Source organism: Adiantum capillus-veneris, chromosome 22 (assembly GCF_014529385.1).
Source record: "Adiantum capillus-veneris isolate H3 chromosome 22, ASM1452938v2, whole genome shotgun sequence".
In the NCBI taxonomy this organism is placed as follows: domain Eukaryota; kingdom Viridiplantae; phylum Streptophyta; class Polypodiopsida; order Polypodiales; family Pteridaceae; genus Adiantum; species Adiantum capillus-veneris.
In genome coordinates, this window is record NC_140952.1 from 13,718,892 (window position 1) to 13,743,462 (window position 24,571).

Here is a 24,571-nt window from a genome sequence, read left to right on the forward strand (position 1 = left end):
TTGGGGGGGTCATATAACACTGATACACCTCCCCAGGCTCATCACACTAGTAAACTCCCTTTATAATAATTAAGCTAAAGGTCAATAGGGTCAAGCCCACTAGAAAGCCCTATTACATTTCACAAAATGCTGCCTAAATCGGATTAAGAACCTAAGTAACCATTGATTATTAGGAAGGCATTCCCCATGGTATTAAGAGGAGATCTCTAACACCTAACTTGGTCAAACTAGCTTAGTCGGACTTGCTTGATTTTTAAACCTAGACAAGTGATTATGACAAAAAATTACATTGAATTAAATGTTTGTTACTAACCAAATGTGTTGGATATTATGCTACCAATCACAATCAAAGCAGACAAACATGGGATGCAAAAAAGATAAGGGGCAATGCTAATGGACAAGAAACACCTATTTGTGTTGATGGTCGCGCTTGATTTGAAGAGTGAGTCGAGATAAAGATTCCATGAAGGTCCAAATCCTAACAACAACAACACGCTCCTATACACAGTAGGAAACACAAGGAATACCTCTAGGAGGCACATAAGTGGGAAAAAAGAACTTTGCTAATCACTCAACTCTAAAACAGAAACACTCCTATTGTATTAATCCTACCTACCCTCCATCACTCGAGTGATGGGGATCAGAGGTATTTTATGACATAGGTTTCTGTTTCAATGTACTAGATGTGAATGTGTAGTTCTGAGTCAATGTTTTGACTTTTATTGTGCATACTCGTTTGCTAATTTCTCTTGCTCTTTATTATTTTTTTTGTTTTTTGTGAGTATAAGGCTTTATATGTACATTCCCTAAGATTGGGATATTGAAAGGTCAGGGAGGAAGGTTGAGAGGAGAATGAGTGAATGATGACTGTCAGCAAACATTCCCCCCTTCCTTGGGTAGATCATATCGTTTGAAATGTTCTCGTCACCCTTTGAAACCAATTGTTCCAGTCGATAATACGTGAGTATTTTTGCCAGTAGTTTTCTATTACCTTAGGTGCCTCGTCGAGTTGCAAGGGTGGTACGGTACTCTCCTAGGATCAAACTTGAAGTGGTTCATCAGGTGATTCTTGAACACTGGGAGGTGTGGATTCCTTTGTAGCTTTATTGAGGTCCACTATTGGATGTGGAGGCTGTGGAGAAGCTTTTACCTCTATGGATGCATTACATGAGGAGCTAGAAGCTTCATGGGACTCCCCCCTTGTTGAGCTAGGTGGAACAAATCATTCTTTCTTTGGTACCCAAACTAGCTCTTCAGCGGGTGTGTAGCATTCTGTGATTTTTTTCATTCCGCGATTGTCGATTTGTTTTGGAGTTACAGGAGTGGGTCCATATGGATCAGGTGACAGGTAAGAACACAATCTACGTTTTGGCACCCAAATTTGATCATTTCCTCGATAGTAGCCTTGGGCTTCCAATAATCGTTTAGGGATCCAGCGCCACATTTTCTTACTTTTCTTAGAGCGATTGGTACGTTTCCTACAACGCTTTTGTTTTTTAGCACTAGCTATGGTCGCTAAAGAAGCTTTAGGGACCCACTTGTATGTTCTCTTTGTTATATAAGGATGAGTCTTGTCAGAAGCTATATGCATTGCTTGTAGCATATTTAAGGGTACCAGTGGCGGTATTTCATCCCCCTCTGGTGTTACCCAGGTCGTCCCCCTATTTCCCCAAGTGTCTATGGTTGCTGCTAGGTGGATCCAATCCACATTGTCCGACTCAGTCATCCCAGGTAGTACATCCATATAAGGAGAATCTTCCCCAACATCAGTGTCCGCTTACACGTATAACAATACTGCAATGGGGCCAAGTGAACTGTGGTGTCAGATCTATGATCAATTATAAACCTGTTTCCTAGAGGATGTGCTCGACCCATCACAAGATCCACTCGAATGACAGAATCTTGGAACTGCAGGTAGACATGGTTTTTGGACCAGTCATGCACCATTTTTACTTCCCTCATGAAAGGACGTCCTTAGATCATCTCCGATGCCATAGTGTGTTTGGAGAAATCCATAACAATAAAGGTAATCTTTATTTTATGTCCAAAGACCTTGATCTTGAGATCTCCTAGCATCCCAATAGGTTTAACAATAGACCCATTGTCCATCTTCACTACTATGGTTGTGGTCGCAAGGTGAGGTCTTCCCATAGTTTCCCATCAATTTTTAGTCACAATGCTAACCCCAGTGCCACCATCAAGGATTCCCTTCACAGTTAATCCCTTAGTAGTGATTGGTATAGTCGCATTAGATTCATCACCCTCAAATTATTGTCCCAAATTGTTAACAGGTATTTCTATAACAAGGTTCTCATCTAGGTTGGGTTGTGGATCTATGTATTTCTCCTCTATTGGCATCTCCCCAGCTCCATTTATCTGTGCAAATTGTGGTAGCCCAAAGTTCAATTCTCCATTGAGGAAGGCTCGAAGGGCTGAGACTAACTCGGGGTCTTTATATAATTTGGACATGATGGTGGTTCTAACTTCTGAAGACATGAAATCCATCAATTTGGCAATGTTTAACGGCACCTTTTGGCCTTGAGTCCCTTGACGTGGGGAAGATGGGATCTCCATTTCTTTGATAGGATCAGGTAGTCCCTCTATAAACATTCTTTCCATCAAGAAGTGAGTACGCCCACTTTCCCATGACTTTAAGTCACTTTCTTCTTGGATGACACTAGGTATGTCCAAGGGTCTATGGACATGGTGAGGTTGTTGTTGTGTAGGGAACACAGTGTGTGTAATCTGGATCTTCCTAGGTGCTGGTTCTAGATCCCTTTGAGTATCTTCTACCAAACTCCTTAATTGCTTGACTCTCTCAATCTCCTCTGTAGGGTTTGTGTAAGTTCCTATCTTCTTTTTGGATCCTGGCCATTGTGGCTCATGAAGATCTTCCTTGTTGGTTTCTATGTTAATGGTCGTTTTGGTCTCCATGGTTTCACCTGAATCAGAATCTTCTTCAGTGTCGTTCATATATACGGGGTCGTCACCAGTCCCTATGTTGGTCTTTGAACTGGGGTCTGACTTCGCTGCTTTTTGCGATCTCTTTCTTCGTGTTTTCTTCTTTTTCTGAGATTGGGCAATTGATGCCGTGTCTCTTTCCTCAAGAATATAATTTTGTTTTTGGAGCATCGATCGTGTGAGTACGTTTACTGGTACCATGGGTGTACTTGGTGATGGCTCCTCGGTAACTTCAATCAAGTTTAATGGCGTGATCTTCGGTGCATTTGGATTATTTGGACATTGGGCAATCAAATGATCTATGCCACATCGATTACACATGAGTATCGGCATTGTAGACGTGCTCGCTTGATTGGTTTGCATTAGTGTGGAGTTCTTTTGTAGCCTAATAGGACACTCAGCTACACGTTGTGGACCTCCACACTCATAGCATTGAAGAGGTGGTCTCTTAGCGGTGTAATTGATATTTTGGCCTCTTGCCGCAAGAGCAGCTACTTGATATACAGGTTTGACTTGTCCCCAATAGTCCTCTATGTAGTATTGTGGAATTTCTTCAAGCACATCCATCCCATAGGCGATATTTAGGATCTATATCTTCCTCATAGCCTTCCAAACAAGAAATAGATGACTCACAACCCACTTGATTCACAGAAGTGATTCTCGGATGTGGTGGTTGCGGTCCTAGCACTATAGGTGGTAAGGGTGTTGTTTCAACAACATTTTGGGCCCTAGGGACCATGTGTTGTGTTGTTTGTTCAAGAGGTGGGGCCGGCATCAAGGCAGGCACTCGAGGTGTGTCTGTCCATGCTAAGGTTGGTCTATTGGCCATCGCACGCTTAAATACTATGCAACCTTAGCTTGATGACCATACCTCCCACATGCATTGCAGTTCCCATTGAATTTTCCTCTAAAAGTAGGGAATTCACTGGTACTATGCAGTCCATAGCATACTGAGCACCATTGCTGCTCCCTTCTTGGATACATATGATTGTTTTGTGGAGCACGATTGTCTCTAAGACTCTCTTGAATAGCCTTGGTGAGATCTGCTAAAGTCATCTTAGATATCTTTGGCTCCTTAGCAATAGGCTTTAGGGTCATTGGCTGATGCCCTGATCCTTGCGAGCTAATAGATTTAGGCTCAACAGACACTCTTTCTCCTTGAATCATTAAATTATCCTCCAATTGGATTGCATTGGTGGTGACTACTTCCCAAGTGGTGATACCTCTAATGACTAGTCCATTGTAGATATCCTCATGTCGCAACCCCCTAATGAATCTATCAAGCAATTGGTTATTGTTGAAGCGCTCATTTGGATTACAACGAGAATTCAAATGCTTCAAGCGACTTATAAAGTCTCTCACCGACTCTCCTTCCTCTCGTTGGGCTTTCTGGAGCTGAGAGGCTACACCCCAAAGTACTCCTTCTCGTATGTATTCTTTTAAGAAGTCTCCTAAGAGTAGGGTAAATCATTTTTTCTTCCACCCTTAGGGTTCTATACCAATCCCCAGCCTTTCCACTTAAGGTTAGGCTTAAAGCATTGCTCTTATGTAGGTCATTGTGTTCTCCTAGAGAATCGCATATTTGTTCAAACACTTCGATATGCTTCCTCACATCCCCGTCTCCACTAAATTTTTGTGTGAGCTTGGCTATTTGTACTGCCTTACTTCTAGGCTCTCTATAAGGAGCGTTACGCATATTCTCAGCAATAGGTCGACCTATAGCTTGAGCAGATGTTTCCAAGTCACCTAAGTGAGCAGGCACCGTGGGTGAAGGCGCTTCAGAGACTACATGTGGAGTAGGTATTGGCATTGGGCTTGGCGCATAGGAAGCCCTTGGGTTCCACATTGGGTACGATGTTGTGCCATGTGGTGGTCCATAGTTCATATGAGTGGCCCTAGGCATAGCAGACGTCGGATGTGACATGCTAATGCTAGTCGGTATAGTCCCATGGAAATAAGAACTTGTGTATTGTGGTTGTGGAGCATAGGTAGTTGAAACAATGGGAGGGGTAGGAACTACATGAGTGTGAGCCATAGGTGCATACGATTGGTACACACTTGTAGGTACTATTGCAAGCATTGAGCTACCATGTAGTGGTGCTTTACTAACAAATGAGGTCCATGGTGTGTTTCTTGGCATGCCCATCATTGGGGTAGGCATGGTATCCGTGGTGTCATCCAAGGAAAGATGAGCTAGACTTGGAAAAGTAAAGCTATCACTTGTGGGCTCAGATTGCATTGAGACCCCTGGCAAAACAACATATGGGGGATCGATGGGACTCACTGGGGGAGTCTCCATTTGTGATAGAGTGGGTTGTTTTCCTTTGCCCGTGTCTAAAAACCGCATAGGACCCGTTGAAGGTATGTTCATTCCTCGATTTTGCCTCTCGGACTGGATAATCCTATGGATGACATTGCAGATCATGTGTTGTTGTTCCTCTAGACTAATGGCACTAGATGTGGATTGTACAACTTCTAACCAACCCACATCGTATGTGTAGCCCATGTATAGGTCGGTCAAAGTCTCCGTGTGTAGGTCATATTCCCAATTTTCATTGAAAAATACCCCGTCCAAACTTGGTGTACTAGAGGGTTGCCGTGAGGTGGATGCAATGTTGCTTCCCGTGTTTTGACTTTTAGTCACCGCTACCTTAGAGGCGACTTTGGAAGGTGGTAGCTCGGTAGGGCCCTCATTAATGAGGTAGGTAGAATGTCCACGTGGACACTCTGAGGGAGTGTGGGGTCTACAGGAGATGTGAATGGTGATTCTATTTTCCCACCCCCTTCGTTTACTTCACTAGCCGTAGGTTCAGAGCGCGTAGCTCTACTAAAAGTTTCCATCAAATGGCTAAAAACACTAGTTCCAGGTTGTTGGGCCCAGCTAGGTACGGTTTCATTTGTTCCCCCGGGGCTTTGTGTAAGATGCTCTTCCATAATATCGTAGTCAGAGGAAGAGTCGCTAGCCGCTATATTTGGGTCTTGGGTTGCACTACCTTGGGTCCCCGCCGAGGGCGTAGACCCTAGCGTGGAAGGATAGTGAGTACCCCCATAAATCAAGCACTAGCTAGTTGTTCAGACTCTAGCATACGACCAGAGCGTAGATACATGTGCTTTGGGTGCCCTACAAGTGTTTGCAAGTACCCTCAAAGGTTACTTGCTTTGTTTTGTGGGTGTTTTGCACCCCGTTTTTTACTTGATTTTTTCTTGTTTTTTTAATGTTTTTTTAATGTTTGATTTTTTTTATTATTGAAGTGTGTGATAGCTCGAAACGAGCGTATCACTTAAAGGGTCGCTGTGTGCTTTACAGCACAATTTTCGGGCATCTGACGTTCCGTTGGTCCTCAAAAAAACAATTTTTAGCTACGTGTGAAGCTAAAATTCATTTTTTTATAAGGCGATTGAGGCCGAGGCCTGAGCATGAGCTTGGGCTTAGGTCTAGGCTTGGATCTGGGAGATTTTCCCGATCTCGGTCCTACCTTTTAAATTTTTTAATTTTTTTAACTTTTTTTAGTTTTTTTTTTTTTTTTAAAGGATAAGGCCGCCGCGGCCTGCGCGAGAGCACACACACACTCTCTCTACCTACTTCGAACTAATACACCTACTCTTACACACTAACACACTCTATTAACTCTCACTAATCTACTTCCTACTTACTGTACACAGAAAACTAACTACCTTAATACACAGAGAATAAACACAGAACCTTTGAAATCTCTATCAACAAAGAAAACTAACTACCTTAATACACAGAGAATAAACACAGAACCTTTGAAAACTCCATTAATTAAAAAAACACACATTATAACACCAAATCCCTCTTCTCAACACACACACACACACTCCTTCCTTACCTTTCCTACAATAGAAATTGCACCACGGAGAAGCACAGAGTGCTACTCGAGCTTCATGTATGGAACTCCCCGGCAACGGCGCCAAAAATGTGTGCGTATGTCACACGTGTCAATGCAATATAGGTTTCCCAGCCCCCTGCATCATAGCAAAGCCTCTACCGGGTCAAATACATAACCCTGAGTGCAACCGTTCATTTGGATTAGCCTCATGTAGAGCTGCACCCATGCACATACCCAACGATGCATATAGAATGCACACATCACTCCTTCATTGCTCCATGCATCCATATCCATTCCTCTTCAAATTGAGCACAATCATTCTCACCATCTTGGTTAATAGATGAATCATCCATATTGTCACCCACCTCGAACCTGTCTGGCACACCTTCCCAACCATAGAAGACGGAAATCTCCTCCAAGAACTATTGTACCTGTTGAATATCTCATTGCATAGCTGTATCCATAAGCATACTCATCACCTGTGAAGCACATACCACTTTTATAAGCTTTTCCATAGCCATGTCATATGGCTCTTCACTTGGCACAATCAACAACACCTGCTCTTTGATCAAAGGCTTCTCTACCTGCATCATCTTCATCTTCTCTTCCATACCTGTACCAGCCTCAAGCACCTCCTCTTCAAGACCATCCAAGAAAGTAGAGCCATACAGCTCCACTAACTCCTCTCGTATGTCATCTTCATGAATCAATTCTTCTAATACATGCTCTACTGCCATATTTTTAGACAAAAAAGAAAGAAGCTCACCCCACACCATTTCATCCTAGAGCATAGCATCAATAGACTCCTCCTCCTTGTAGGAGTGGGCATACCCACCTTGTTCAGCTTCATCACCATCTGTCTCTGCCAAGCTCAAACATGGATCCACTTCATCTTCATCACAAGGTAGACTGGTCACCTGAGCAGCACTCTTCTTGAAAAATCCTTGTACCTGTTGCACCACTATAGCATACTCTCTGGCTACCTTTAGGAGCATAGCCACCAATAGGGTACCACACACCACTTTTACTTGCATATCCTCTTTCACAGACTTTGGATCTTTAGTTTTCTGTTCATTTACATTTCCAATTGACATGCCTTCATACACATAGTCAGGAATCTTTACTCTTACCGGCTTGACCTCATCAGAATCATTTTGGTCGCCATAGGACGTGAAGTCTTCATACAGGCTTTCCTCTTTTCTAGTCTCCCAAAACTCGGAGCTTGTATCATCATCATCCTCACCATAGGTTGACTCTGTATATGCATCTTCATTCTCTTTTTGCTCCATGAAAAGTTGGCCACCACCTTGGCTTTGCACACACTCTTTGTCCACTTTTGAGCTTTTGGTATCGACAACCTGACTGCAATCTACTACTTTTTCATGCACAATATGAGTAAGAGCATGCTTCTTTACCTCTTTATGCTACTCTAGAAACCCGACATCTGCTACCTCTTTAGCACACCAACTCTCTTTGACAAGAGGCTTATCCTTGTTGACAAACTCATCCACCACTGGCATAGGCACATCATAAATTGGAAACATCCAAGGAACATAACCAACCATAGGCCTTACCTTAATAGGCTCCGTACTTCAAACAATTGGCACCTCCTTCGGCTGAACCATAGGACACTCTGCTATCATCGCAACATGCACATAATCAACAAGCTTCAGCAAGCCCATCTCTATCTTCTGCTTCACTTTTTTTGTCTTCTTTTTGGCTAAATAGACCATACCTTCATAGGTATCGGCTCCACACTCCACCTTGTCCTTGATCTTTGGATGCAAGCACTCTAGAAACTTTGACAACTTCCGGTATAGGTTACCTTTGACCCTAGTAGAAACTTGAATTGCTTCCAACATGCTTCAAATTGCTCAAGAAAAATGGAAAAGTCTTTACTTACATCCTGATGTACTTCCTTCAACCTAGCACTAACTTCTTCAGGAGAGATCGTCTATCAAAATCGCTTCAAAAATTGCATTTGTAGCTCTCACCATAAACTTTGATCACCATCACATAGAACATTGAACCATGTCTTTGCTTGTCCTTGCAGCAATAACAATACCATCTATAGCTTTTCCACATCTGTCAATCTACACATTGACATCATTCACAATTCAAAATCTGTTGCCCGATTCTCTGGATCTTCAATACTTGTGAAAATGGGGCCAATGCTTGCCTTTGCCATCTCGATCAATTTGCAATTGCACTCTTTACTTTGACCATTTGTCAATCTTTTGGCAGTTTCAAACTCTGCTTTCAACTTCTACCAAGGAGCATCAATATACTCCTCCATGGGGGCACCATTGATGGAAAGGGGGAATAGGGAACACACCCAGCACACACAATGTTTGCCTCTCTATAGCCCAGGGATTCCACTGCATCCCTATCCACACAAAATTATACACATACAATCATACACACACAAACACTTTTCTCAAATGAGCTCTCAAGTACACCCAAATCAATTGGCACACACTCGCGCGGACCACAATCTACCTCACAACCATAAACACATCAATTTTTTGTTTCCCTTTCATAGAATCACATCTCTCTCTCTCTCTCTCTCTCTCTCTCTCTCTCTCTCTCTCTCTCTCTCTCTCTCTCTCTCTCTCTCTCTCTCTCTCTCTCTCTCTCTGTGTGTGTGTGTGTGTGTGTGTGTGTGTGTGTGTGTGTGTGTGTGTGTGTGTGTGTGTGTGTGTGTGTGTGTGTGTGTGTGTGTGTGTGTGTGTGTGTGTGTGTGTGTGTGCACATCACACCCTCGAGGGGGCACACTTTCCTACACACACCCGAAAACACCACACAATAGAGCAGAAGAGAAGAGAGGGGAGGGGAAACAACACCAAAACCAACACAACCAGAGATTTCTTCTTCTTCAATTGATGGGCTATGGTGGAGCATACAACAAACAATGCTTTCTCCTTCTCTCTTCTTTCTGCCACCCTTTGCTAGGGTTGACACAATTTGGATGCACCAACACACCAAAGTGCAAAACTTATCGTATTTGCTTAAACCCTAAAAAATGTGGCTTCATGGTAAGACAAGGTAAAATTTTGGGCCACATTGTGTCCAAAAATGGGATTTTCACTGATCAAGAAAAGATACACATAATTGCTGCACTATCGAAACCAACAATTATGAAAGAAATGCAAGCATTTATGGGTCATTTTGGGTACTATAGGCGTTTCATATACATGTATGTGGTAATAGCTAAGCCTTTGTATGCCCTCATTGCTAAGTTTGAGTGGACGGAAGAATGTGAGAAGGCTTTTAAAAAATTGAAGCAGGGCTTAATTTTTTCTCCAAATTTTCAAGCCCCTGATTAGAGCAATATCTTTCACATTCATGTTGATGCATCAGCCTATGCCATAGGGTGCATATTAGCCCAGTCAGGAGAGAAAAAAATGGATTTTTGCATTTGCTACTCTACTTGGCAGTTGAACAATGTGGAGAAAAATTATACCACTATAGAGAGAGAAGGTCTAGGAATGATATACACTGTCAAAAAATTTAGACATTACCTTCTTGCAAACAATTTTGTTTTCTTTGTAGATCACCTATCACTATTATATCTGGTAAACAAACCTTGCAATACTCAAAGGATTGTTCGTTGGTTTATCCTATTGCTTGAGTTTGATTTCATAGTAGTCGTAAAAAAGGGAACTACACACACACACACACACACACACACACACGAGCATACCATCTTTCGAGACTGTTCCATGGGGAAGCATCTAAAGGAATTGATGATGATCTTCCAGATTCGTACCTGTTTAACATTGAAATGGTTCCGAGGTGGAGTAAAGAGGTCATTCCTCTACTTACAATCCAATCATTACAGGTAGAAAGACAACCATCAATCATACATCAAACAAGAAATATCTAGCTTTTAGTCGGAATACTGTACAAGCAAGGTAAGGATAGGATTTTGAGACTATGTGTGCAATTGGATGAATACGAATACTACCTCAAACAAGTTCATATACAACATACGGGTTTAAAAATGGAGATACGCAAACATACCAAAGACTAAAGAGACTAGGGGTCTACTGGAAAAACATGGAAAACAGTGTCCATACTTAAGTAAAATCATGTGATATGTACAAAGCAACCTCCAGTGGAACATGCCACTCTATTTTGAGTCGTACAAGCACCCAAATGGAATATTTACATAATTGAGTACTTAAAAAACAAGACCTTCCCAGAGGGATGGGGTAAAGCAAGAATGAGAATTGTAGAAGAAGAAGAAAATCATTATGTGCTAATTGCAAACCAACTGTACAGGCAGGGAAAGGATGAACAATTATGATTGTGTGCTACTAAAAGCGAATATTTCTTTATCATAGAATAAGCACACTCAGGCCAGCCATAGGGGGACATTTTTCTACTGATAAAACTGCAAAGCTAGTACTTCACGTAGGAATATGGTGGCCAATGTTGTTTAGGGATTCGAAGACACATGTCAAAAGATGTGATGAATGTCAACACACAAAACCACCCCTATGGAGAAATGAAATTCCATTATGTCCAATATACTATTATGTTTTATGAAATGTAGAGAGGTGAAACTTCCAAGGGCCATAACTAGCTCTAATAGTCCTTGAATGCATACTTTTTAGCTTTTGATGAGAAATCCGCATACATTTGTACTCATTCATGAGTGAATCATTCTCAACGTACATGGCATGCCTATGAAAAGGTATCACATAAAGACGCTGACTAAAATACAGGAAACAATCACAAATGAAACACTCAAGTAATGCGTGCTGACTAATCATTCAAACACATAGTACTTCCTGTGAGGGTTCTTTGGACCTAGGCTTGAGAGCCAAGATCGGTTCTTTCTGAGGGGGTTCTTTGGACCTAGGCTCCCGAGCCAAGATCGGTTCTTCCTGAGGGGGTTCTTTGGACCTAGGCTCGAGAGCCAAGATCGGTTCTTCCTGATTGATCGTCTCTTATGAGATTTCTTGCGATCCTTTTTCTTTGATTTCCTTGGTGATTCCGTATCCTCTAAAGCCTCTCTTGCTACAACAACCCTTGCAATAACATTATCTAGTGGAGTGGTTACCTTATCCACTGTTTCCATCGCAGTTTTGAGATCCTTATTGAGTCCTCGCAGAAAAAAATCATTCAAAACCTCGGCTGTTGGCCGTTGTGCCTGAGGTACTCACTCCAAAAGCATCCGGAACTTTGTAGCATAATCCTCCACTGGCAACAACTTTCGACGTAATGTCCAAAGCTTTTCCAAATGTTGAGGGACCATCTTTTCCATTTTGAATCAACGCAAGAACGCTCTGGACCTTTCAACATACGTTTGAAAGTGATCATCAGAATACTATGACAGCCATTTTGCAGCTTTTCCTGAAAGTGTGGATTCAAACACCAATTGTTGATGGAGAGGAACCACAGCGCTAGGATGATTCAATCCATACAATTTATTAAATTGTCGCAAATGTGCATCAAGGTCTTCCTTTGAAAGACCTCAAAAGTGACTAGACTTAATCTGACCACCCGCTTTTGGCTGCACCATAGTCCCTTGCCCAGCTGTACCCCCTCTTGGAAAGAGCTGCCAAACAATAGGAGGCGGGGACGATGGCGGTGAAACCTCGGGACTATTTACCGGAGTCGATGGTGGAGCAACATGAATGGGTAAGGGAGAGCGCACGGCAGGAGGACATGACTCACTATGCGAAGTACGTCGCGCACGCCGAATTCGTCGACCACGCACCAAGCTTGCGGACGGAGACACATGTTCCTCAGCGTGAGGTGTAGAAAAAAACAAATTCATCCAAATCACCTCTCCTCCGTTGTCTTCCCACAATTGGAACAATAGGGTCAAGAGGACCCTGCGACCTAGTGTGCATGCCTGTTCGCAAGTAGGTCGCCCGTCGCACATCGTGGTTGCCAGATGTAATGCCTAATGCTCTACAATGGAGCAATAAGCACTATAGGAATGGATACCCTCAAACTTCCCTTACATAATATGAACAACAAGATATATGAATATAGAATTAAAGACAATACACATGAACAGAACACCGTCTTCTTCATTGATATGTAACATACACAGAATTGCATGAGAATGATATATTGATTTCATGAGAGATATCCACAAAGATTGGTATGCCCCCCCCAAATACACCCGCTGCTCCAGCGCAGATCGGGAATGGTGCAAAACCCCATCCTGTCCCATGATATCCCATGAAGAACTATCCCAAAGCCGCATGAACTCCTAGTCCGCAATGTCCGGACATCCGCAGGACCGCAATGTGCATATATGCCGTAACAGCTTGCAAGTTATAATCCTCTTCCATTAGGCTCACTCCAGAAGTGAGTAGAATCTAGTCGCTTCTCGCGTGTTGTGCAACCACTTGGCTCACTACAGAGAAGGGTTTTAGGACAGACTTAGATTCTCACTCGTGTGGTGGAGTAGTATATCTCTCACCACAGAGGTGAGTTAGAATTTAGTGGTCGACTCATGAAGTGCAGAAAGCATGATGCTACACCTCTCACTTTAGAGTGACCTATAGCTTTCTCAAGTTTAGATCAGCTCAAATCATCATTTGTATCATGTAGAAATGCAAGAGTTCTACTCGTCAAATAGAGAGTGGAGAGATGCATAGTTCATGCCCTCTTCACCTTTGTTTGATGCACTTTTTACTATTGTGCTTCGAACTCCAAAGACATGTCATTGTTCATCACTAGATGACTTGTTGTTGTCTTTGATGTAGATACATATGATATTTGGCATGCATCTAAGATTGTTAAGTTGTCCGCTAATGTTTGTGTTGTGAGTTCCACACACTTCATCAGGGATTATATTAAGTCACATCATCATTCTTACTACATAGAAATATGAGGGTTTCTACCTAAGAGTGGAGAGATGCATACCTATGCCCTCTTCATATTAGCATGACATGCCTTGCCCTTGTACTTTCTAATCCGTAGATATGCCACTCATCACTAGATGACTGTTGTCTTGGATGTAATTATGTACGATGTTTGACCACAATTTAAGATTGTTAAACTGTCCATTGATGGTTGTGTTGTGCGTTCCACACACTTCATCCGAGATTAAATTTCTTAAAATATCAATCAACATTACATCGACGTCTAGGACTTATGCTGAGCGTACCTCACACAAGATGGGTTGTTCACATGTACACTCTGATTGTTTACGTGTCTTATGTAAAACACGTAATGTGGTCCATTTCTTTTGATGAGCGTCCCTCACACTCCTGGCCTGTTCACCTCTTTATCTCTCTCTTTGTGTGTTATCCTCTCTCTATTGTACAATGTATGGATTGCAATCATAATATGTTTTTGTTTGCTATAAATTATGTCAAGTGTTTATGGTTTAGGATCATCACACAATTTTGATAGTTTACCTCTCCTCTGACAACATTTATGTTTTAAAACTATATCTTGTAGATATGGCAAACACCAAGCTGGAAAAACATCAATGAAAATTTGCCTTCAAAGCAATAGTACGTCACTTTCATCACATGTCAGAGTATGAGCCTCATCATTGCCTAAACCCCTCTACTCTAGAGCATTATTAACAGTTCATAGAGGCCTTAGCAAAGTCTGTATTTGAGCAACTCCAGCTCATATTTACGCCCGCTGCTTTTGACATATCTCTAATGACATCAGATTCATTATTGAACATGGTCAAGCAGTCTATTGGACAGATTGCAAAGATTTTTCAGGATCAAAAAAATCCTGAAATTAATACTTTTCCTGGCATGGCTACTTGCATACAACTTGTGCAACATTTGTATACTAAGTTCAAGAGCAAGAGAAGCTAGAAAGAGCAGCAAAGCACATGAGAGTCGAAGCCAACTCTTCCAATGCTACTAAATATCTAGGAGCTGCCCTTAGAATAGGGTCTACTGCTAGTGACACTCTCGCTCTTGATTAGTCTCAGCTCCCCCCTGTATTGCATCTTTTACCAAAAATTGCAATCTCCAACATACAGGCTCCACAACCGGGAGAAGGGAGATGGGCACACGTGAAGCGTTGTCGTGCTGTGGAACGTGCCTAATGTGAAAACTAAAATATCTACCTCACTCTCAATGCTTTCTTTATGTGGGACCGAATGTTATAATGACATCAGCTTCATTATTGAACATGGTCAAGCAGTCTATTGGACAGATTGCAAAGATTTTTCAGGATCAAACAAATCCTGAAATTAATACTTTTCTTGGCATGGCTACTTGCATACAACTTGTGCAACATTTGTATACTAAGTTCAAGAGCAAGAGAAGCTAGAAAGAGCAGCAAAGCACATGAGAGTCGAAGCCAACTCTTCCAATGCTACTAAATATCTAGGAGCTGCCCTTAGAATAGGGTCTACTGCTAGTGACACTCTCGCTCTTGATTAGTCTCAGCTCCCCCCTGTATTGCATCTTTTACCAAAAATTGCAATCTCCAACATACAGGCTCCACAACCGGGAGAAGGGAGATGGGCACACGTGAAGCGTTGTCGTGCTGTGGAACGTTCCTAATGTGAAAACTAAAATATCTACCTCACTCTCAATGCTTTCTTTATGTGGGACCGAATGTTATAATGTACATAGTGTGATATATGGAAAAATAGATGCCACGGTTGCAGTCGTGTACATACCTTGCCGGGCAGGCGAGGCCATAGACGTGGCACTATGGCATGTTTTTTTACATAATTATATGCCTATTTTTCTTTTTAAATGTACAAATGTCAAGTGTTTTGAAGTGGCACACTTATTTTGCCTAGAAAGTTCAATGCAGTCAACCTCGGCTAGAAATAGCAGGTTTCGTGCACTGGCGTAAAAGACGTGTCTAAAGTGCTTACCAAGTGGAAAAATGAAGTTCAACATGAAATTTGAGCCCAATGGGATTTTTCCACAAATTTAGGGATTTTTCCCATCTCATTTGGGTTTTTTACGGACAAAAAGGGGGCATTTTTGGGCTAAAAATGGCCTTTAAACGGTCAAAAATAGCCTAAAAATAGCTCAAAATACCACATCAACGATGGTTCCATCGTTGCCTGAGTTGTGTGGGAAAATTTAGGGCCACTAATGAGCTCATTTTGGCACATGATCAAGGAGATACAACCATTCCTTTACAGGGTGCTAGTGCATTCCAATGCTATTTCCACTACATGGTTGAGGCTGTGAGGCCTCCAATTACGGTTTCCCCTCCTCAAATAACTACTTGGACTTCTCCAATGAAGTACTGAAGCTTCCATGAAATGGTCACAATGAAGAATCAAAGCGTAAATTTAGGGTTTTTAACAGGTCGAATGAGCACTACATCTGTGCAATTGGGAGCGAGGCTCCACCTAATCTTCACACACAAAAGAGTTTTGAGTTAATCTTGGTTCCGTTTCAAAGTGGAGCTTTCATGGCTGGAGTTTTTTTCTTTTTAAGTGTGCTTTTAGCTTCAAATTATCTACACCTTGCTTGATTTTGCTACGAATCCTCACAATTAGAGGCTCGACGCTTTCCTAGTCACACTGCGCACTTCTTGACACATTTTTGGTGAACCCGACGCGAAGTAGGCTAGGGTGAGTGTTAAAAATATTCATTGAAAGTTTCAAATTAAATATTTAAAGCTATGGAGAAACAAGAGCAATAGGGGTTTCGGTTTGATCAGTCACAATGCAAATGCTTCAAGCTTTTGAAGTGTTTATGCAGCAACAGCAAGCTGCTGAAAGGAGAGAGCTTTCCTCAACCAAAGTGATTCAATCTGTGGTGAAGAAAATGGACCAATTTAAAGGTAAATATGTAACAAAGTATCTTTGTGGGTATGTAAAGAAGATGGAGCTACATTGAGTGCCCGAAGCAGAGATGGTGCAAAGTTTTGAACTAGCTATGGTTCCCGAGATCAGAGAGCATGTAAGGGGAGTTATAAATGCACATGGTGCAACTTGGGAAGCATTCAAGTTAGCCTTAAAATAAGATTATTTCATGGACGACTCTGAAAGGCTAACAAAGAGCACTTTTTTAGAGTGGGTAGTTTGGCCAAAAGAGGGGCTTTCGCCTACCAAACTGCTAAGGGAATTCGAATGCCGTTATGATCAAATTTCAAGGACTAAAACGGCTACCCTGAACTCAGAGAAGACAGATCTCTTTTTACAGGCCACAGGTAAATAGATTTAAGAAAATTTAGAAATACTACTTGAGCATAAGGATGCGGAACAAGGCTTAAAACTAATTGAAATGAAGTTGAAGACACCATTTCGCTGCTAACTCAGCGACAACAACAAGGAGACAAGATGATAGTCAACCCTACTCAAGTCTCAAGTGTCCTGAGAGTCCCGTAAAGCCTGTTATTGTGGTTCCAAAGAATGAAAATTCATTTCTAGATGATATTGTCAAGGGAATGCAAGAGCTAACGCTAAAGCTTACAAGGCTAAAAGAAAAGGGACAACCATTAGGACAATCTACAGGGCAAAGACCTCAAAACTGAGAAGGCTTTGTAAATAGATGCATATGGTGTGATAGTACTGACCATGGAGGAGGGATTGTGAAAGTTTTGAAGACGCTTTGACAAAGGAGCTTGTTTTCTTTAAAGATGGAAAAATCCACTTAAGTGAAACAGGTAAGCTCTTGGGGACAAACTTTGGGAAGGGCGGGATGAAGAAACTAGTTGAGGACATGGCTACTAGCCATGCCATCTCAATGGTTGAGGTAGCCGCCTATGGGTTGAAGGCAGATCCTAAGAAAAAAGAATTAGTCAAAGTTGGAGAAGAGTAATCTAATGGTATTGGAGATCTATGGCCATGCTCTATAGAGTCTGCTATGAAGGGAAAATGACTACAGAGGCTCTACATGAAGTTGGAGATTGCATTTGGCTTGAAAGGTGTCGGAATGACCGTGTGGACTCTTTGTCAGTGCATGCATACATTGCCAAATGTCAAGCATATTAGGCCACTGTTGAAGAGAAATGTAGGCGCGAGAATGGGGATGAAGGGCCTTCAAAATGGGCGACAAGGAATGGAGGTAGAAATGACACAGTGCCTCCTAGATCACCTTCCCCACAATAGATGCCTGTCCCTAAAGTGCCTATGCAAGAAGTCTCTAAAGAAAAGAAGAAGCATGCAACAAAATCCAAAGCAAAGGGTCCAGCTTATAAACTCCAATCCAATATAGAGGTAGCAACGGATCTCAAAAAGGTTTTGGAAGAGAGGATCCTAAACAGTAAGGTGTAATGTACCTTGGGTGAGGTCCTTGGTATAGCAAAGCAGGAATTCCACAAAGAAATAATTGATATCATAAAGAGGAGGTGACATCTCTTGCTAAATCTATCCATGTACATGGTGAAGGAGAGACTTTAAATGCACAAGGAGTACAGGTCTATGGTGAACAAGGTGATGAAACTGTTGTTGGATGCTACAAGTCTAAGGGAGGAGAAGCGGATTATGAAGTTGAGATCACTCACAAGAGTTACTACTTGAAGAGTCCTGGGCAAGAGCAACTACTGAGACCCAGGTAAAAGTGGGAGACTTAGAAGTGCCATACATTGCATTGATAGATCATGGGGTAGAGATAAACCTCATGTCAAAGAGTCTTTATCAAAAATGAAAATGGCCAATTGATATAATTCATGGATGGATGATTCGTGCAGCAAACAACTCATCAAGGGAGCTGTACGGAGCTTGCCCAAATGTTAAGGTGACTATAGGGGATGTGAAAGATGACCAAAATTTCTTTGTATAAGAGATGTCTACATACCCTCTTATCCTTGGGTAGCCATACATCACTGCTACTCGCATGGAAACCAAGGTAATGGACGATGGGTTAGCTTATGCAACGGTAAGGAGTAAGGATGGGAAGCGTGTACTGCAGTTCCTTATTGTTTGTGTGGACCATGAAAGGAATTTTGAAAGTCTTAGAGAGCAACCCTTGACAAAGACAAACAAAGAATTCAAGGACTACAGGGATATGAGGGGTTTTGGCCATGTACCATTGTAGAGCGGGATTGCAGTGGTGCAAGAAGAGAAAAGTCCTCGCATGATGTATATGCAAAAGGAACATTTTCTATAGGTTTTGTAGGATTAACAACCTATGGATCTATTGCTTTTACAAAGTGTGAGGACTTAAAGCAGGTGAACGAAAACATGTAAATAGTGTACAAAGAGTTTTGAAGATGAATGGTTTGCTAGAAGATGGTGAATGCATTGCAAGTGTGTTTGATGAGTGTTTGTTTGTGGATACTATGCAAGACTTTGAGTCTTTAGTGGATTGCAATTTGCGTATGGGAAGTGAGGTCGTGAAAGTATGCTCAATAGAAATGTACAAGGTCATTGAGGATTTCAAAAATGCTCAATGTGTTGATGTACGAGTGAAACCAGTGGCATTACCTCTACCAAAATATTGCACAAATAAGATGGAGCAAGCTGCTTTGCAACCTAGCCTTCGTGACCCAAGCAAGATTGGACACAAGTTCACACAGGATTCTTTGAAGGAGTTAAAGGTTGGTTGCGAGGATAGTTTGGCAAAAGCTGAAAAGATATGCTTTGAAGACATGCTTGCCAAACAAGGAAAATCTTTTGCATTTGAGCCCTATGAGATAGGGTGTGTTGATCCATCCATTGTTGCTCCTATGGTGATCTTCACTATCCCTCATGTACCTTGGAACTTGAGGCCTATTTCTATTCCAAAGGCTCATTTGACAAAACTCATTGAGTAGCTTAATGAAAAAATCAAGATGGGTATTTTGGATCCTTCTTGTGCTCCATATTCAAACATGTGGTTCATAGTTCCGAAGAAAAATGGTTCTTTACGCTTTATTCAGGATATGCAACCTGTAAATAAGGTGACAATAAAAAATGTGGGTATAGGTCCAATTGTCGATGAGTTTGCAGAGGCATTTGAAGGAAGGGCAATATGTTCTATGGGAGATTTGTTCTCAGGGTATGATCAATTCCAACTAGCAATGGAAAGCAGGGACCTGACTACCATGAGGACACCCTTGGGTTTAGTAAGGATATGCACCTTATCTCAAGGAGCGACTAATTCAATTGCACATATGATGAATGGTATGAACAAATTCCTATGTGACTTCATACTGCAAACTACAATGCCTTTCCTTGATGATGTGTCAATCAAAGAATGTGATGTAAGCAATATAGATGTGGCTCTGGACTCGAGGGGGTGCTGCAATTATGTGGAAAACCATATCAATGATTGTGATAATATCTTGTCAAGGTTGGAAGAGGTGAACCTTACTTGTCTGGCCAATATTCAGTGTTTGGTGTGAGCAAAGTTCTTATCGTGGGACATATGTGCAGGCCATATGGTAGAAGGCCTTGTCCTGCAAAGATTGATGTTATTTAGAGAATGAAAGAGAAATGTAAAAATGTCATTGAGGTTTGAAGGTTCTTGGGTGCATGCATGTTTTATGTTATCTGGATTCCACATTATGCACATGTGGCAGAACCTTTGTATCAACTTTTGAGAAAGAACCAAAAGTTTCAATGCGAAGAAATGCATACTCATGCAATGAGAAAATTAAGAAAGTTGCTGCTTATGTCTCCAACTTTGAGGAAATCAAACTATGGATGTGGAAGCTATGTAATTGTGACAGTGGATACTAGCCCCACAGGAATTGGATGGGCGATTGGGCAAGACGATGATGATGGCAAGTGATATGTGGTGAGATTTGGAGCAAAAGTCCTAAGTGCTCGTCAACGCAACTATCCACATGTAAAAAGAGAGTTATGGAGACTAGTCACAGCTTTGAAATGACAAAGATTATTTGATAGGAGAAAATGTAATAGTGGAGATTGATTGTCTACCCCTTCTTGGAATGATCACAAGCTGCTCAACTCTCGACATTGCTATGTTGAGATGGATTGCCTACATAAAGTCCTTGGATCCAGAATTTAAGCATATTGCAGGGAAAGATAATCCAGTTGCAAATATGCTTTCAAGATCAAGGTATGAATATGAAGAAGACATGGTTGTCGAGGGTGATGATGTAGGCACACAGTTCTATAGTATCTCTCATGCCAAGCATGATCATGTTTGCCTGTCAAATGCACTTGAGTCATCTACAAAGGACCTATATCAAGGTTACTAGTTGCTCATTGGACGGTATCTAAGCACTTTGACAAGGCAAGAAGGGTGGACTAATCAAGAGTTCAAAAGAATACGGAGAAAGGCCTATGGATACTTTTTGAAAGATAGGTACTTATGGAAGCGTCCAGAACAAAGAAATGGAATGCCGATGAGAGTCGTGAATGATAAGGATGCTCAAAATGAGCTTATGAAAAAGTTTCATGAGAGTCTTTATGCTAAACATAGAGGTGTATGGGCCACCTTTACTAAAATGAAAGAGAGGTATTGGTGGAAAGGTATGTATAAAGATGTATCTCACTTTGTGGAGTCCTGTGAAACCTGTCAAATGTATTCAAATGTGCGCCATCGTGATGGGTTGCACCCTACTTACCCATTGTACATGCATTACAAGTGGGTAGTAGATCTACTTACAATGCCATTGGGCTTATGGCAAATGAGATACATAGTGCTTGCACGAGAAGACGTAACCAATCAAGTTGAAGGTCTTGCTCTAAGAACAAAAAGCACAAAAGGGGTATATAAGTTCCTCTTGGATGATGTAATTAGCCGTTATGATTGTGTTGGGAAAATAACAGCGGACAGGGGTGAGTTGGATGCTGAAAAAGCAAGGGAGTTTTTCTCTAGGTTGGGCATTAAACTTGCTCTCACTACTGCATATAATCCTGAGAGAAATGGTAAATCGGAGCGTGGGCAACCTCCTAACATTAAAGCTTTGGCTAAGGAATGCAAAGTTAAAATGGGAGAGTGGCCTAGGTTTTTTCCTTATGCTTTATGGGCTGATCGTACAACTCATAGCTTAGTTACTGGTTATATGCCTTTTGAGTTGATGTACTAGAAACCTATAATGCCAATTGAGGATGTAATTCTCACATGGAATGTACTACCTTGGGAAGATGGAATGAGTAGAGAAGACCTTCTTGCTTTGCGCATACAACAGTTAGAAAGAAGGCCTCAAGGTATTGAGAATGCAGTAGTACGATTGAAAGATGCAAGGTTAAAAAATAAAGACAGATTTGATTAGAGGCATAGTCTCAGACCTAAAGCTATTGAGGAAGGTGATTCGGTGTTGATGTATGACAGTAGTCTTGACAACCAGCATTCAACAATAAGAAATCTTTCAAAGATATGGTTTGGTCCTTATGTGGTTCAACATGTACATGGGAATGCGACTTACACCTTGCATGAACTAGATGGGACAAAAATGAAGATTCCCATCGCATGGAAAAGAATCAAGTTATTCAAAAGAAGAGGTGATACAGATCCTTTGATTCACAGGAAAGTAAGAATGAAGGGTTTGATGAAAATGTTATGGATGTGGATGATGAATGAGAGGATGATGCGTTAGAATTTGCTGAAGTGATGATGAGATTGATATGTATGTTGACTTAAATGAAGACTGAACCTGCAAAAGATATCTATGGCACATGCCGGAGGATATGCAGGTTTAGCGGGGGTGGATTTCATGCCGTGGCACGTACATAATGTGAAAACTAAAATATCTAACTCACACTCAATGCCTTTTTTATGTGGGACCGAATGCTATAATGTACATAGTGTGATATATGCAGAAATAGATGCCACGATTGCAGTCGTGTACATACCTTGCCGGGCGGGCGAGGCCCTAGACGTGGCACTATGGCATGCTTTTTCATAAAAATATATACCTATTTTGCTTTAGAAATGTAAAAATGTCAAGTGTTTTAAAGTGGCATGCTCGTTTTGCCTAGAAAGTTCAATGCAGGCAATCTCGGCCAAAAAGAGTAGGTTTCATGCGCGGGCATAAAAGACGTGTCCAAAGTGCTTACCAAATGGAAAAATGAGGTTCAAAATGAAATTTGAGCCCAATGGAATTTTTCCATAAATTTAGGGATTTTCCGAGCTTGTCAGGTTTTTTACAAAAAAGAAGGGGCATTGTTGGGCTAAAAATGACTTAAAAGTGGCCTTAAAATGGTCAAAAATAGCCTAGAAATAGCTCAAAATGCCACATCAATGACGGTGCCATCGTTGCCTAAGTTGTGTGAGAAATTTTAGAGCCAAAAATGAGCTCATTTGGGCACATGAGCAAGGAGATACAACCATTCCTTTTTGGTGCTAGTGTAGTCCCGTGCTGCTTCCACTACATGGTTGAGGATGTGAGGCCTCCAATTAGGGTTCCCCCCCTCAAATAACTACTTGGTCTTCTCCAATGAAGTACTGAGGCTTCCATGAAATGGTCACAACGAAGAATCAAAGCATAAATTTAGGGTTTTTAACAGGTCGAATCAGCACTGCATCTGTGCAATTGGGAGTGAGGCTACACCTAATCTTCACACACACAAGAGTTTTGAGTTAATCTTGGTTCCTTTTCAAAGTGGATCTTTCATGGCTGGAGTTTTGTTCTTTTTTAGTGTGCTTTTAGCTTCAAATCATCTATGCCTTGCTTGATTTTGCTATGAATCCTCACAGTCAGAGGCCCGGCGCTTTCCTAGTCGCATTGCGCACTTCTTGACAGCGCGTAGGTGTCACATATCTTGCATTTAAAGATCCATTATATGTGGAAAAAATCATCAAAGTCCATTAGTAGGTTAAAGACAAAGCCATTGTTTTGGAAATCAGTCATCTCTACATTATTTATCCACTTGCCGTGGTCTACCACATAGAGCATCCAATGCTCATTTCATGTTTTTGGAATGGCGGCCATGTAGAGCGGTGGATAAAAGAGTGCAATGAAGATGGCAGTCAACTTGTCATTTGCAATTATGTGACCAGTGAAGGAACAATAGAGATGTTCCAAAATAACATTTTGCAGATAATAAACACTCTTCTTTAGACCCTGAAGTATCTACATGTGCACGACTATCTCCACAATGACTTGCACTCCCGCAACATGATGCTTCAATTTGGCTAGAAGGGGTTCTATGCAGGCATTGTGGATTGGGGGTCATGTATAAAGACCAAAATAATGACATGCTTTCCTCCTCCCCATGACTTGCAAATACAAACTAGAAAGCAGACAGAGAGAAATTTTCCATGGGCCACCCCAGAATGCATGTCTAATAATCCCCTCCCTGGAAAATCCATGGACATCTTCTCCATGTGTCATAATTTTACATGACTCTTGAAGTGCATGTCAATGACACAAGAGCAAGACAAAAGGGATTTTTAAAGCAATGTACTTACCCACCTTGAGAGTGGCAAGCGAAACAATCCCTCAACCCGAACTAATGCTTTTGATCTTTCTCTCTGTCTAAAAGATTCCCATAGACAAGCCAAGGACAAGATCTTTCAAGCCAAGGAGAGACACCTGACATTTTTCACGATAGAATCCTTGAGCTTGAGATAGAGCTATTAGAGGCCCAAGCCAAAGCTGCAGCAATATGCATCACTATACGGACCACATATTTTGCTAGAACAGGCTAGTCCTTTGCAAGAAAGACCTGCAGACCCATCTCCCGTTCCTGAAAGTACTAAGTTCAACACATATGAGCTACTCAATGAGCCGATTCAATCTTTGGCTTGAGCACTTTGCTCACTTTACCCCTATCTATTTTGATTTGAAGAAAATGCGAAGTGCTACAGTTTTTGTAATCACAGCTCATTTATCCCCTCAGCTGTCCATTTTTGTATTCTCAATCAAAGAAATTGCATTGTATCTAACTGTAATTATGACTCTTATTGCAAAAGTAACTTGAGAGAGAGAGAGAGAGAGAGAGAGAG